The following is a 10,952-nucleotide window of genomic DNA, read 5'->3' on the forward strand; positions in this document are numbered from 1 at the left end:
TTGCAACGCTCACCATCCACCCTGAGCCTCCCCCTCCTCATGAGCACAAGGAGATATAAACCAGCATTCTCACTGCAGCATTATTTGTGATAGTGAAAAATGGGAAGCAATCCCTGAGTTCATAACTCCCATCTGCTTGCGTGCTGGGAGAGCAGTTAGGAGGAATGTCCTAGATCTACAGGTATCCACACGGAGAAGTCCCAACAGCGCTTTGTTGAGTGAAAAGTCAGAAGCACGATGCACACCATGTTATGTCGTTAATGTTTACAAACCCATAAAACAATAGACTGTTCTATGAATTCTCTGCGGATGAGTGTTTTCTGTTGTAAAAGCACTTATAAGGTCTGCAAGAAGATAAACCAAAGGTTGTCTTCAAGGAGTGGGGGATGGTGCTGCAGGAGAAACCAGAAAGGAATGGAACTTTATTTAATGGTCTAATTTCTTAGAAAGGAGGAAGTCACCCATCATTTGTGTCATCAGAAATAAATAAAACCACTTTAAAAAAGAAAATCTCTATCTCGGGAATGGCCGTAGCCTGTGTGTGTTGTGGGGGGCTGTCTCTTGCAAACTGGGGAGCTTGTTTTAATCCAGAATCTGTTGGAGCCTCCCAGCTGTCCCCTGCATGCCCCCACTCTGGTCCATCTCCACAACGGTGCCCTCCCTACTCCCGGCTCCGGAGTCACAGTCAGACCCGGTCAGGGAAGGGAGGTTGGTTGGTTTGTGTTTTGAAGGAAAAGGCCTGGTTCTTATTGACAAGGATCATGTGCAGATCATTCCGGGACAGTGCCGAGAGAAGAGACGTGACGCAGGCAGCATGGGTCTGAGAACCCCAGAGGAGGGTCCCACGGGGCTAGCCGAGAGGGTCCTCAGCTTCACGAAGGATAGAAATCAACCGCGAGCCAGAGGAAGCGAAAACAGAGTTTATCGAATAGTGTGACAGGTAGAGAAGAGCAGACAGAGTGTCTGGGAGACTCAGAAAAGAAAGGAAAGCAGAGTGAGTCTCCTCCTTGTTCGGGGCTGGGGGTTTATACTAGAAGAGGGTCGAGGGTGGGGTGCCTGGGTGGCTCAGTCATTTGGTACCAAGCTGACTCTTGGTCTCAGCTCAGGACGTGTCTCACGTGTCTCAAGAGCCCCGTGTCCCACTCCACGCTCCGTGGGAGTCTGCTTGAGGTTCTCTCTCCCTTTCCCTCTACTCCCCTGACTCACACACGTGTGTGCGTGCTCTCTCTCTCTCTAAATTAAATAAATAAAATCTTTTAAGAATAGAATAAAATGGGGATGCCTGGGTGGCTCAGGTCATAATCTCAGGGTCCTGGGATCGAGCCCTGCATCGGGCTCTCTGCTCAGCAGGGAGCCTGCTTCCCCCTCTCTCTCTGCCTGCCTTTCTGCCTACTTGTGATCTCTCTCTCTGTGTCAAATAAATAAAATCTTTAAAAAAAAAAAAAAAAGAATAGGGGCGCCTGGGTGGCTCAGTGGGTTAAGCTGCTGCCTTCGGCTCAGGTCATGATCTCAGAGTCCTAGAATCGAGTCCCGCATCGGGCTCTCTGCTCAGCAGGAAGCCTGCTTCTCTCTCTCTCTCTCTCTCTCTCTGCCTGCCTCTCCATCTACTTGTGATCTCTCTCTGTCAAATAAATAAATAAAATATTTTTTAAAAAAAAGACTAGAATAAAATGAAATAAATAAAAGAGGGTCTAGGGTACCTGTTCCTTCCGGGTAGGGTCCGATCGAAGGCAAGTGTCATGTAAACAGCAGAGTTATTCCAGAAAGTACCAAAAGGAGGGGTATGGGCGCCAGGGTCAGCTGAGGCGTATTTGAGGCTAACGTCCCAGACCATGTTGAGGATCTGGCTCTTCTTAGGTGTTCGCAGGTGTCTGGGGCCGAGGATGAAACTGAGATTGATTAACTTCCTTGCTCCCCACCCCCCGCCACCCCCGGAAGCGGGATTGGACTTTCTTTGGCTTATTCAGAGGCAAAACATGGAACATGAGTAAATGGGGCCAAACAGAGAATCAGCAGAGACGGAGCCTCTCTAAAATGGAAAGCCTTGGCTTCCCCACTTCCGTGGGTAGTTGGGGCTGCTGGGTGGGAGGACTACGCTGACTCATGGGAGCCCGGACCCCACGTGGCCAGCCCCACCATGCCACTCCTGCCCCCCACCATGACTCCCCACCCCACTTGCCAAACTCTGCCACTTCCCTATTGACCGCCATCTCCCAGCCTCCTCCTCCACCAGGAGCCCCTCTCAAAGCCTCACCCCCACAGCCCCTTGAACCTTGACCCCCCACCTCCACCGCACCAACCACTACCTGATCCTCAGTCCCCCAACTCCTGTTCCCCATCTCCTCTCCCCCTACCCTGAACCTTGCCCCTCAACCCAGGGCCTGCTAGCTCCTCCCAAAGAAAGAGTCCTCCTGCCCTTGTCCCCACAGCCCTTGAGGGACACGGGAGCCAATGCATTAGTGGACAGGCAGGCAGGGAAACAGACATGGGGTTTCAGACATTTACTCCTTAAGGGGTAAGCCCCCTCCTCCCCCTCCCCAGGATTTGCAAGAGGAGCTCAGCCCCCTCCTCCCTCCTGATTTCCAGCTTCCTCTGTGGTTTCCATGGATTCCGAGAATCCTCCAAGCACCTGAGCCCAGAGAGGGGGGGAGGGGAGTGAGGGAGCAGCCCAGTGGGCTAGGGGAGGGCAGAGGAAGCTGCTTTTCCGACTCAGGCTTGCCTGCCTGACCACTCCTCCCGGAGACCCCAGAGGGGCACCTGGGCTCCCAGGGGAACTGATGTGTCTTGCCCTCCTTCTGGAAAGCCCAGGGGACTCCAGGAAACCTGATCTACCCTGAATGACTTCAAAGCCAGCTCATTGAGGGGCTGTCACCCCCAACCAGAAAACGCCAACTGTGGCCACAGCAAGATGGGACAGCGTCCAAACTGGCTGGTGAGGGTCACACTCTCGGTGAGAAGAGCAGGACAATTTAGGGAGGTGGCCATGGACATCATTGGGTCAGTCTCTGTTCTATGGGACTCTGGGGCGCCCAGCTAAGAGCTCACTTGGGCTCTATGTTACTGGGGCTCTAAATGCAGAATCTAAACCAACGGAGAGAAGGTAAGAAGGATCTGCGATGGGTGGTCACTGACCATCGTCTGCTTGGGGGTATCCATCACGCCCCACTTAGCCCCTTCCGTTCTGCCAGGGCCCATGGGGGCATTGTCACCATAGCTGCCCAGCAGCCCAACACCTTTTCTCTCTTGAGGCCTGCTAGGTGTGTAGGCCCCAAGCATGGCCAAGCCAGAGCCCTGCCCAGGGTCCAGCTTAGCCAGAAAATCTTCCTCGGGCTGTGGGAGCACCAGTGAGAGCCAGGACGGGCCGCTGAGCAGGCTTTGACCAGAGCTAGTGTCGACGGGGCCATTGGGCAGAGGCTATCCCCCCGGGGTCCTTCAGCCAGCCTGGTCTCAGCAAGTCCGGAGAGCCGCCTCCCACTCTTCCAGTGAGGTCCTTTCCACGTTCCTTGGCTCCAGTGCACTTTTGAGAGTCTGCCTGACAGGTTCGCCAAGGGGTGAGTGGGCTTCACTGGGCGGTTAGATTCTTGGGAATCCGTCGTGATCTCAGGGACCACCCACGACACGAGGCCTCCTGGTGCTCTGTCTTGGCTTCTGGTAGAATCCTCTAGAATCTTTACAAGCTAGTGCCTAGCTTCTCCCCGGACCAACTGAGTCAGATTTCCCAGGAATGGAGACCAGACCCAGGGATTTTTGAAACCTCCCTGGTTGATGCCACTGAAATTCAGGACTGAGAGAGCTTTGAGACAGAGTCCTCCCCAGATCCATTGGTGGGGACTGTGGGGGAAGGGTCCCCCACGGGGGATGGCAGGGGTGGTAAGCGGGCAGGGTGCCCTCTCTTCTGACCAACTTCACAACCAGCTCCCCCCAGGGTCCACATCCGTCCACTCTGCTCCTGCTTCCTGAAGGCCACCCGCACGGGCCCTGCCTCCTCACCCTCCTTGTCCCTTTCCCCCCTTTTACCCCCAAATCCTGGCTCCATCTTCACATTAAGCCTGGATGAGCCATGAAACCCGGAAAGGAAGTCATCTCTCTGCAACCTTAAAACACACGACTCACCTCTGATGCGGCCCACCCCACTCCCGGGGAGACATCCACCGGCAGACACAGGCCAGCCTACTCATGACTGTACTGCTCAGGAAACCCACAGACCAGAACCATCCAGTCAACGACAGATTGGGTAAATCAAGTCATGTTCTCATATGGTGGAATCCATGCCAGGGAGAGGCGGAGCCTCAGAAGGCCGGTGAGGAGTGGGATGGGCCAGGAGTGTGCTCAATGATTCCATGCCTGCCTCAGACTCTGCAGAGCTGAGCAGCTGCAACAGACACAGTGGGGCCCGCAAGCCCAAAAAGCGCTTGGCCCCTTCCAGGAAAATTTGCCAACACCTCATGTATAAGGTGGGGGGAATGGAAAGTGACAGGCAGGGAAGCAAGGCTTTTCAACAAGCACCCTCTTTTCTATCACTTTGCTTTTGGGAACTTATAAATGAATGAATGGTCTGTTTATTTAAAAAAAAATAGAATAAAAACAAAATCCATGGGGTACCTGTGGCTCAGTCGTTAAGTGTCTGCCTCCAGCTCAGGTCATGATCCCGGGGTCCTGGGATCGAGCCCCACATCGGGCTCCCTGCTTGTGTTCCCTCTCTCACTGTCTCTCTCTCACTCTCTCTCTCTCTCTCTGTCAAATAAATAAATATATAAATAATCTTTTTTTTTTTAATCCATGAAAAAGTGCACTAAAAACCTCATTTAAACTGTGGGAAGTCAGAACAATGGCCAGCCGTGGCTGATAGGGCCTGGAGGGGGACACAGGAGGAAATCTGGGCCCAGCGATGTTGAGTTTAACTCATCTGGGTGGTCCCGTGGGTGTCTTCAGTTTGTGAACACACGGGGAGATGCACACTTAGGATGAATGCACTTTCCGGGATGTGTGCCAAACTTGAGGGAGCGGTGCTGGTCATTGATGGGGCTGCCTCCAGGACGAGGACGAGGAAGGTGAGGGAAGCGTTTGCCGTTCTTACTAAAGGAGGGAAGGAGAAGAGATCTAAACTGCCAGGTTCATTTTCAAGTCAGCTGAATATGTGTGTCCTGCTGGCAATGTGTGCCTCTGCGTCTCCAAGGCCACTTTGTACCCTGACACCTGGGTGCTGAGAGCTGCAAACAGGAGGCCAGCCCAGGTCATCCCAGGCTCCTCATCCTCTCCTCCCAACATTCCCCTTGCCCCCAGACCTGTCCGGATCCTTTCCACCTTGTCCCACTTGGCCTCCTGGTGCCATAAGGCCCTGGGGACCCCCTACCCCCTTCTTAAAACTGGGAAGAGATCAGCCCACCCCTCATGTCATGGGCCATCCCTCTGCCCACCTCCGTAACACAGCAGCTTTATCCCCAGGCTAAATTCTTCCCTTGGCTCCTTTTGTTTTGCCCAAAGGAATCATCAGGCCTCTCAGGAATCTTTGGGCAAGACCACTAACATCAAGCAGCCACTCCTTGACCTCCACTGATATGCCCCATCTCAGGGACCCTGCGGCCAGCTGTCCACACAGAAATCTGATGTCACCTCACTTTCATGGGCACATCCCATCTGGTGCCAGCTCTCCTCCTAGATACTTCTGGAATTCCTGTCCCTCTGCCATACATTGCCCTGGACTAAGACCTCTCTCTCTCTCTCTCTCTCTCTCTCACCAGGGTTATCTCTTGAACCTTCCACAAGGCTCTCCCAGCTTCTGCCCAGTGATCCTTTAAATAAAAGAGATCTCACCTTGTCTCTCCCGGCTGCTCACAGCATTCCGGGGATGCCATGTTACCCTTAGGCGAAAGCAGGGAGGTATCAGGCAGGATTGCGTTTTAGAATTGCCTGGAAAGCTTTTAACAAAGTTGCATCCCACCTGATACCAAACCCCCATCTAGTTGGGCCTCCGGGCGTGGGGCTTCCAACACGGGTACAGCTCCTCGTGCCTCCTGTGCTCAGGTCCGGTGCCATCATTCTCTGTGCCCCCCACCCCCTTTCCCAACCACACATCCCCAGCGTTGGCTTTTTTGCTTCCAAACCTCATGCACCAAGCAGGAAGTACCTGTCCCTCCAGCCTCGGACCCTTGTCCTCCCTGACACTCCCTGCCTCTAGCACCTTCAGGGACACCCTGGACTCTTTCCCTCGCTCCCTCCTTCCCCTGCCTCCCCTCCGCTGAGGTGTCCTTCCCCTGTGTGCCTCCTGCCCCTTCCTTTTCGTCCTTGTCTTCGTCCCACGCTCCCCATGAGCCCTGCTGTCTGTCTCCCTGACTAGAACCGCCCGCCAGGAGGGCACAGAGCCTATCTACCTTGTTTCCTTGACCTAGACTCTCTCTTTGACTGAACTCAGGCTTCTCGTAGCTCCCTTCTCAGCTGGGCCCCAACCCTGGCCTATAAGGCCTGTAGCCTCAGCACAAAGTCAGGACACCCCACCCTAACAGATGTGAGCCCTGCCTCTCACGGTTTCTAACAGCTCTAGGCCCTGTCCCTGCAGCCTCCCTTCTCCTCCCGCCTGGGAAAGCTGAAGGCTGCCCTAGAAATGTGCCCTTCATTCCTGCCAATACGTAAGGATAGTGGCCCCCGGCTCCCGGTTTCTGGGGGAGGATGGGGGCCTATTTCCAGAAGCTCCCGGTAGCCACCCCCACCTGCTTTTTTGCTGATTTTCCCTTCCCCAACTGCCCAGCCCTGCTCGCTGGCCCTCCCCACGAGCCCCACCACACCCCAAATGCCCCATCACCTCCACGCGGGGAGTGGAGCATGGGTGTACCCGCCACTTTTTGTCCTATGGCTGTGGCTGCTAAAATCTGTCTTTTTTAGCCTCTGGGTCTGGTGTTCTGCATATCCTCTGCTCCTTATCCTTGAGGGAAAGGCAGGCAGGACGCCAGAAGGCTCATTCAGGCTTTCTGATGAGGCCCCAGGCACGCTGCACTTGGCCAGCCACTCGGGAGGGAGTGCCCCAGCCCCTGAGTGGGCACCCCTGGTGTATTGACTTCCTAGGGCTGTTATAACAAATCACCCCATGCTAGGGTGCTCGAAACAACAATTTATTCCCCTGTGGTTTTGGAGGCCAGAAGAGCCAAAGAAAGCTGTCTGCCAGGCCGGTTCCTTCCAGAGGCTGGGACGGAGAACAGTTCCAGGCCTCTTCCCTAGCTTCTGGGGGCCCCTGGAAGCCCTATGCTCCTTGGTTTGAGACTCCAGTCTCTGCCTCCATCTTACCTGGCCTTCTGTCCTGGGCTGCGTCCTCCCCGCTTCTGTCCCTTGTAGGGACACTCATCATTGGATTTACGGCCTGAGTCCACACCAGGATATGAGGGGACTCCCCTTCTGAAGAACCCATGGGGCAGGGAGGACCCAAGTGGAAACGAGAGATTCATTCCCAGGATGTTTGCATGGACCCCAGAGCCCTCTCTAGGGTGTGCAGAGAGAGCACGCACACCTGTCCACCCTCTCCCCAACCCAGATTCCTGTGTGGGGTGCCGCCCCCTCCCCATACTCAGGACGGGTCACCCCATTGGGTCACCCACATTCTCTCGCTGGAAGATTCAAGTTGCAGAGTGTAGCCAGGATCAGGGCCAGCCCTGAATGGAATAATGAACACATCACATGGGCTTATCAACCAACACCAAAGACTCCACCACGATGGTCCCCAAATAATATTTTCAACAATGGTTGTATTAGGGTTGTGGGATTATAAGGGAGAGTCTTCTCTGTTTTCCAAATGTTTGCTAATGCGCTGATATTATCTTCATCATTAAAAAGCTAAACATTGAAAAATTATCTCCCAAGTTCCTTTTGTCAAGAGTACAGCCAGGATAATTACCATTCTAAAGAGGCTACTCAGGGGACAAACCACCAATTCACAGATGGGGACCCACGAGCCCTGTCCCTCCTCCCCCCTGTTCCAGTTCCGATCGCCAGAAGGTTACACAGCAGTCGAGTATTTCTGCATTTTCACCCAGACCTGTTTTTGCCACTGAACTCCCTGCCCTCAGTTTCTGCCAAGGTTCAACAGACACAATGCAAACGTGTAGATTGCATTTTCCGTAAAATGGCTCAGAGACACTGTCCACGGTGTTGTTCACGTCTCTTGCAAAGATCCGAGTGACACGCTCTTGTTGGAGTCGTGGCGGAGGCGGGAAACGCTCTCTTGATCAACCCCTAAGCTCCCAAAGAGCTCAACCATGTCTGTTTGGCTCACGTTGTTTCTCACTGTGTCCATGCAGCACGGGGCACTGACGAACTGTTTGAGTATCGTTTGTAGCATGAAAGAAAAAAAGGAACTTATTGACTTGCCCGACTTGGAAGTCCAAAGTACTTTTGCATCAAGTGCAGCCAGATGCCAGAGTCCAGAGAATATCATCAGGAGTCTAACCTCCCACCCCAGCTCTGCTTTCTTGTGTTCTTTGCCTTCCTTCTCAGGCAGGCTGATTCCCTGGGACAGCCAAGAAGTCCACAATGTTGTCCAAAGTTACTCCCGCACAACAGCTTGTCATTCCATAGGAAGAGGGTACTTCATTCCCCAAAGTCCCAGGGAGGACACTGATCAGGTGGTAGGGGCTGCATGCCCATCACAGAACCAGCCCTGGAGGCCGAGGGAATGAGGTCCTCTCATTGGCGGATCTGGGTCATGTCCCACCCCTGGAGCGAGGGGGAGGAGCCAGCTGCATCCCACTCTAGGTCATGGAGCCTCTTCTGCCCAGCGAGGACAAGGTCTGGTACTAGAAGAGGATCTGGAAGGAAGCTTGTGGAACCAAGGCTGCCCAGTCTCTGTAATGGCCTGGACTCTAGGTTTTACCCCTCTACCCTGTACTTCCCCACCCTGATAAATGGTACAACCACCAGCTCTTCTGTTCCTAGAGCCAGAACCTTGCAGATTATTCTTTGTTCTTCCTTTCCCTCCCCATGGGCTCATGGCCTGTGAGCCACCTAGGCCCACTAGGGACATGTGACCACAGAGGCCCAGCCACCCAGCAGTCCGGCCTTAGCCCAGCACAGCCCTCACCTATGTATCTGAAAACTGAGGAGTGGAGAAGTCATTAAGCCCATTCTATGGATAAACACACTGAGGTCAGGCTGGGCTAATGAGGCCTCTCCTCGGGCTATCCAGGAAGCTGGTGGCAGAACCAGGACAGACTCCAGGCCTCCGAAGACTTTTTTTTTAAGATTTTTTATTTTTATTTATTTGACACAGAGAGACACAAGGAGAGAGGGAACATAAGCAGGGGGAGTGGGAGAGGAAGAAGCAGACTCCCCGCTGAGCAGGGAGCCCGGTGCGGGGCTCCATTCCAGGACCCCAGGATCATGACCTGAGCTGAAGGCAGACACTTAACGACTGAGCCACCCAGGCACCTCCAGGCCTCCTGAGACTTAGTTGAGAAATATGCCCTCTGTTGCATCACACCTTGGCCTGTGGCCCTGTCTGCAAATGACCACCAGCACCAGTGAGCCTGGTCCTTTCATTCAACAGGTCTCCCCAGCCAGCCGTGGCCCAAGGTCTAGCTTGGAAGCCCTGGGCTCCCTCAGTGCGGGGCAGGAGGGGGCAAGGCTCCCCTGTGGACCCGTGGCCATGGATGGGATAGCACTGAGAACATCTTTCCTTGGGAGCTACTGGGCTTGGGTTCCAAAGCCGCCCTTCGCCGCGACCAGCTGCTGGACACAGGGGCAGCTGTGTCTGCACTCGAGCTATGTTCTCAGTAAAGCAGGAACCCCTGGGGTTGAGGCTCAGAAGGCCTCCAGACGGGGCCAGTTGCTACTGAGGAGAAACATACCTTTGCTCATGGGCTCCTTGGCTTTGGGACATTTTAGTCTCTGATACAGAAGAAAGGATGTGCTCCCATTCAGAGAATCCAACGCAGCCCACATTAGCTGCGCCCACCAGGTGTCTGGCAGAGGCAAGGTGCAACTCTGGGCAGCGCCATCCACTCCATTCCTGCACACGGTGCCCCCAGGAGCTGGGAATCCCCGCCTGACATTCTTGTTCACACAGTCGCCTTCCTCCCACCTCGCAGCTCTGTGGTAGCCTCGTCCTCAGGGCCACTTGTGTCCTCCAGGAAGTGGATGCTGAGATGCAGTGAGGGGTGCGACAGGTTTATGGGGGGGGCAATGTCTTCGAGAGAAAATAGGGAAGGAAGTGGTTGGCAGGGAGAGCTTCAGATCCCAGCGGAGATGAGCTGAGACCTCGGCCAACCAGGGTACAGAATGGCGGCCTGGGGGCCCATGAGGATCTGCGTTCAGCCCGCAAGTATCCCCACACCCAAAGGAGGGAGGCATTAAATAGCAAAACAATAAAAATAAAAATAACAGGGGCACCTGGGTGGCTCAGTGGGTTAAGCCTCTGCCTTTGGCTCAGGTCATGATCTCAGGGTCCTGGGATCGAGCCCTGAATCAGGCTCTCTGCTCGACGGGGAGCCTGCTTCCCTCTCTCTCTCTCTCTGCCTGCCTCTCTGCCTACTTGCGATCTCTCTGTCAAATAAATAAATAAAATCTTTTTTAAAAAATAAATAAATAAAATAAAAATAACAAAAACTCCCACCAAGACAGGTAAAGACTAGAAGAAAGAATGAAGTTTTCCCTGCTCTTTGACCCAGAGGCCCCGAGTTTTCTTTCTTCCTTCTTCCCTTCCTCCCTCATTTTCTTCCTTCCTCTCTCCCTCCCTCCCTCCCTCCCTCCCTTCCTTCCTTCCTTCCTTCCTTCTTTCCTTCCTTCCTTCTTTCCTTCCTTCCTTCCTGCCTTCCTACCTTCCTCTCTCTCTGCCTCTTTCTTAACCCTGAGCCCTGCAATGATACAGCCCTGTCTTCAGAGCTGCTGATGGTGCCGGTTCTCACCCTCTGAACCCATGCCCTGGGCTCTCTCACTGTGGCCCCTTCCCAGGGGGCCCTCCTCTGGGAGAA

Source organism: Enhydra lutris, unplaced genomic scaffold, assembly GCF_002288905.1.
Source record: "Enhydra lutris kenyoni isolate GAN:26980312 unplaced genomic scaffold, ASM228890v2 scaffoldscaffold85, whole genome shotgun sequence".
Taxonomy (NCBI): domain Eukaryota; kingdom Metazoa; phylum Chordata; class Mammalia; order Carnivora; family Mustelidae; genus Enhydra; species Enhydra lutris.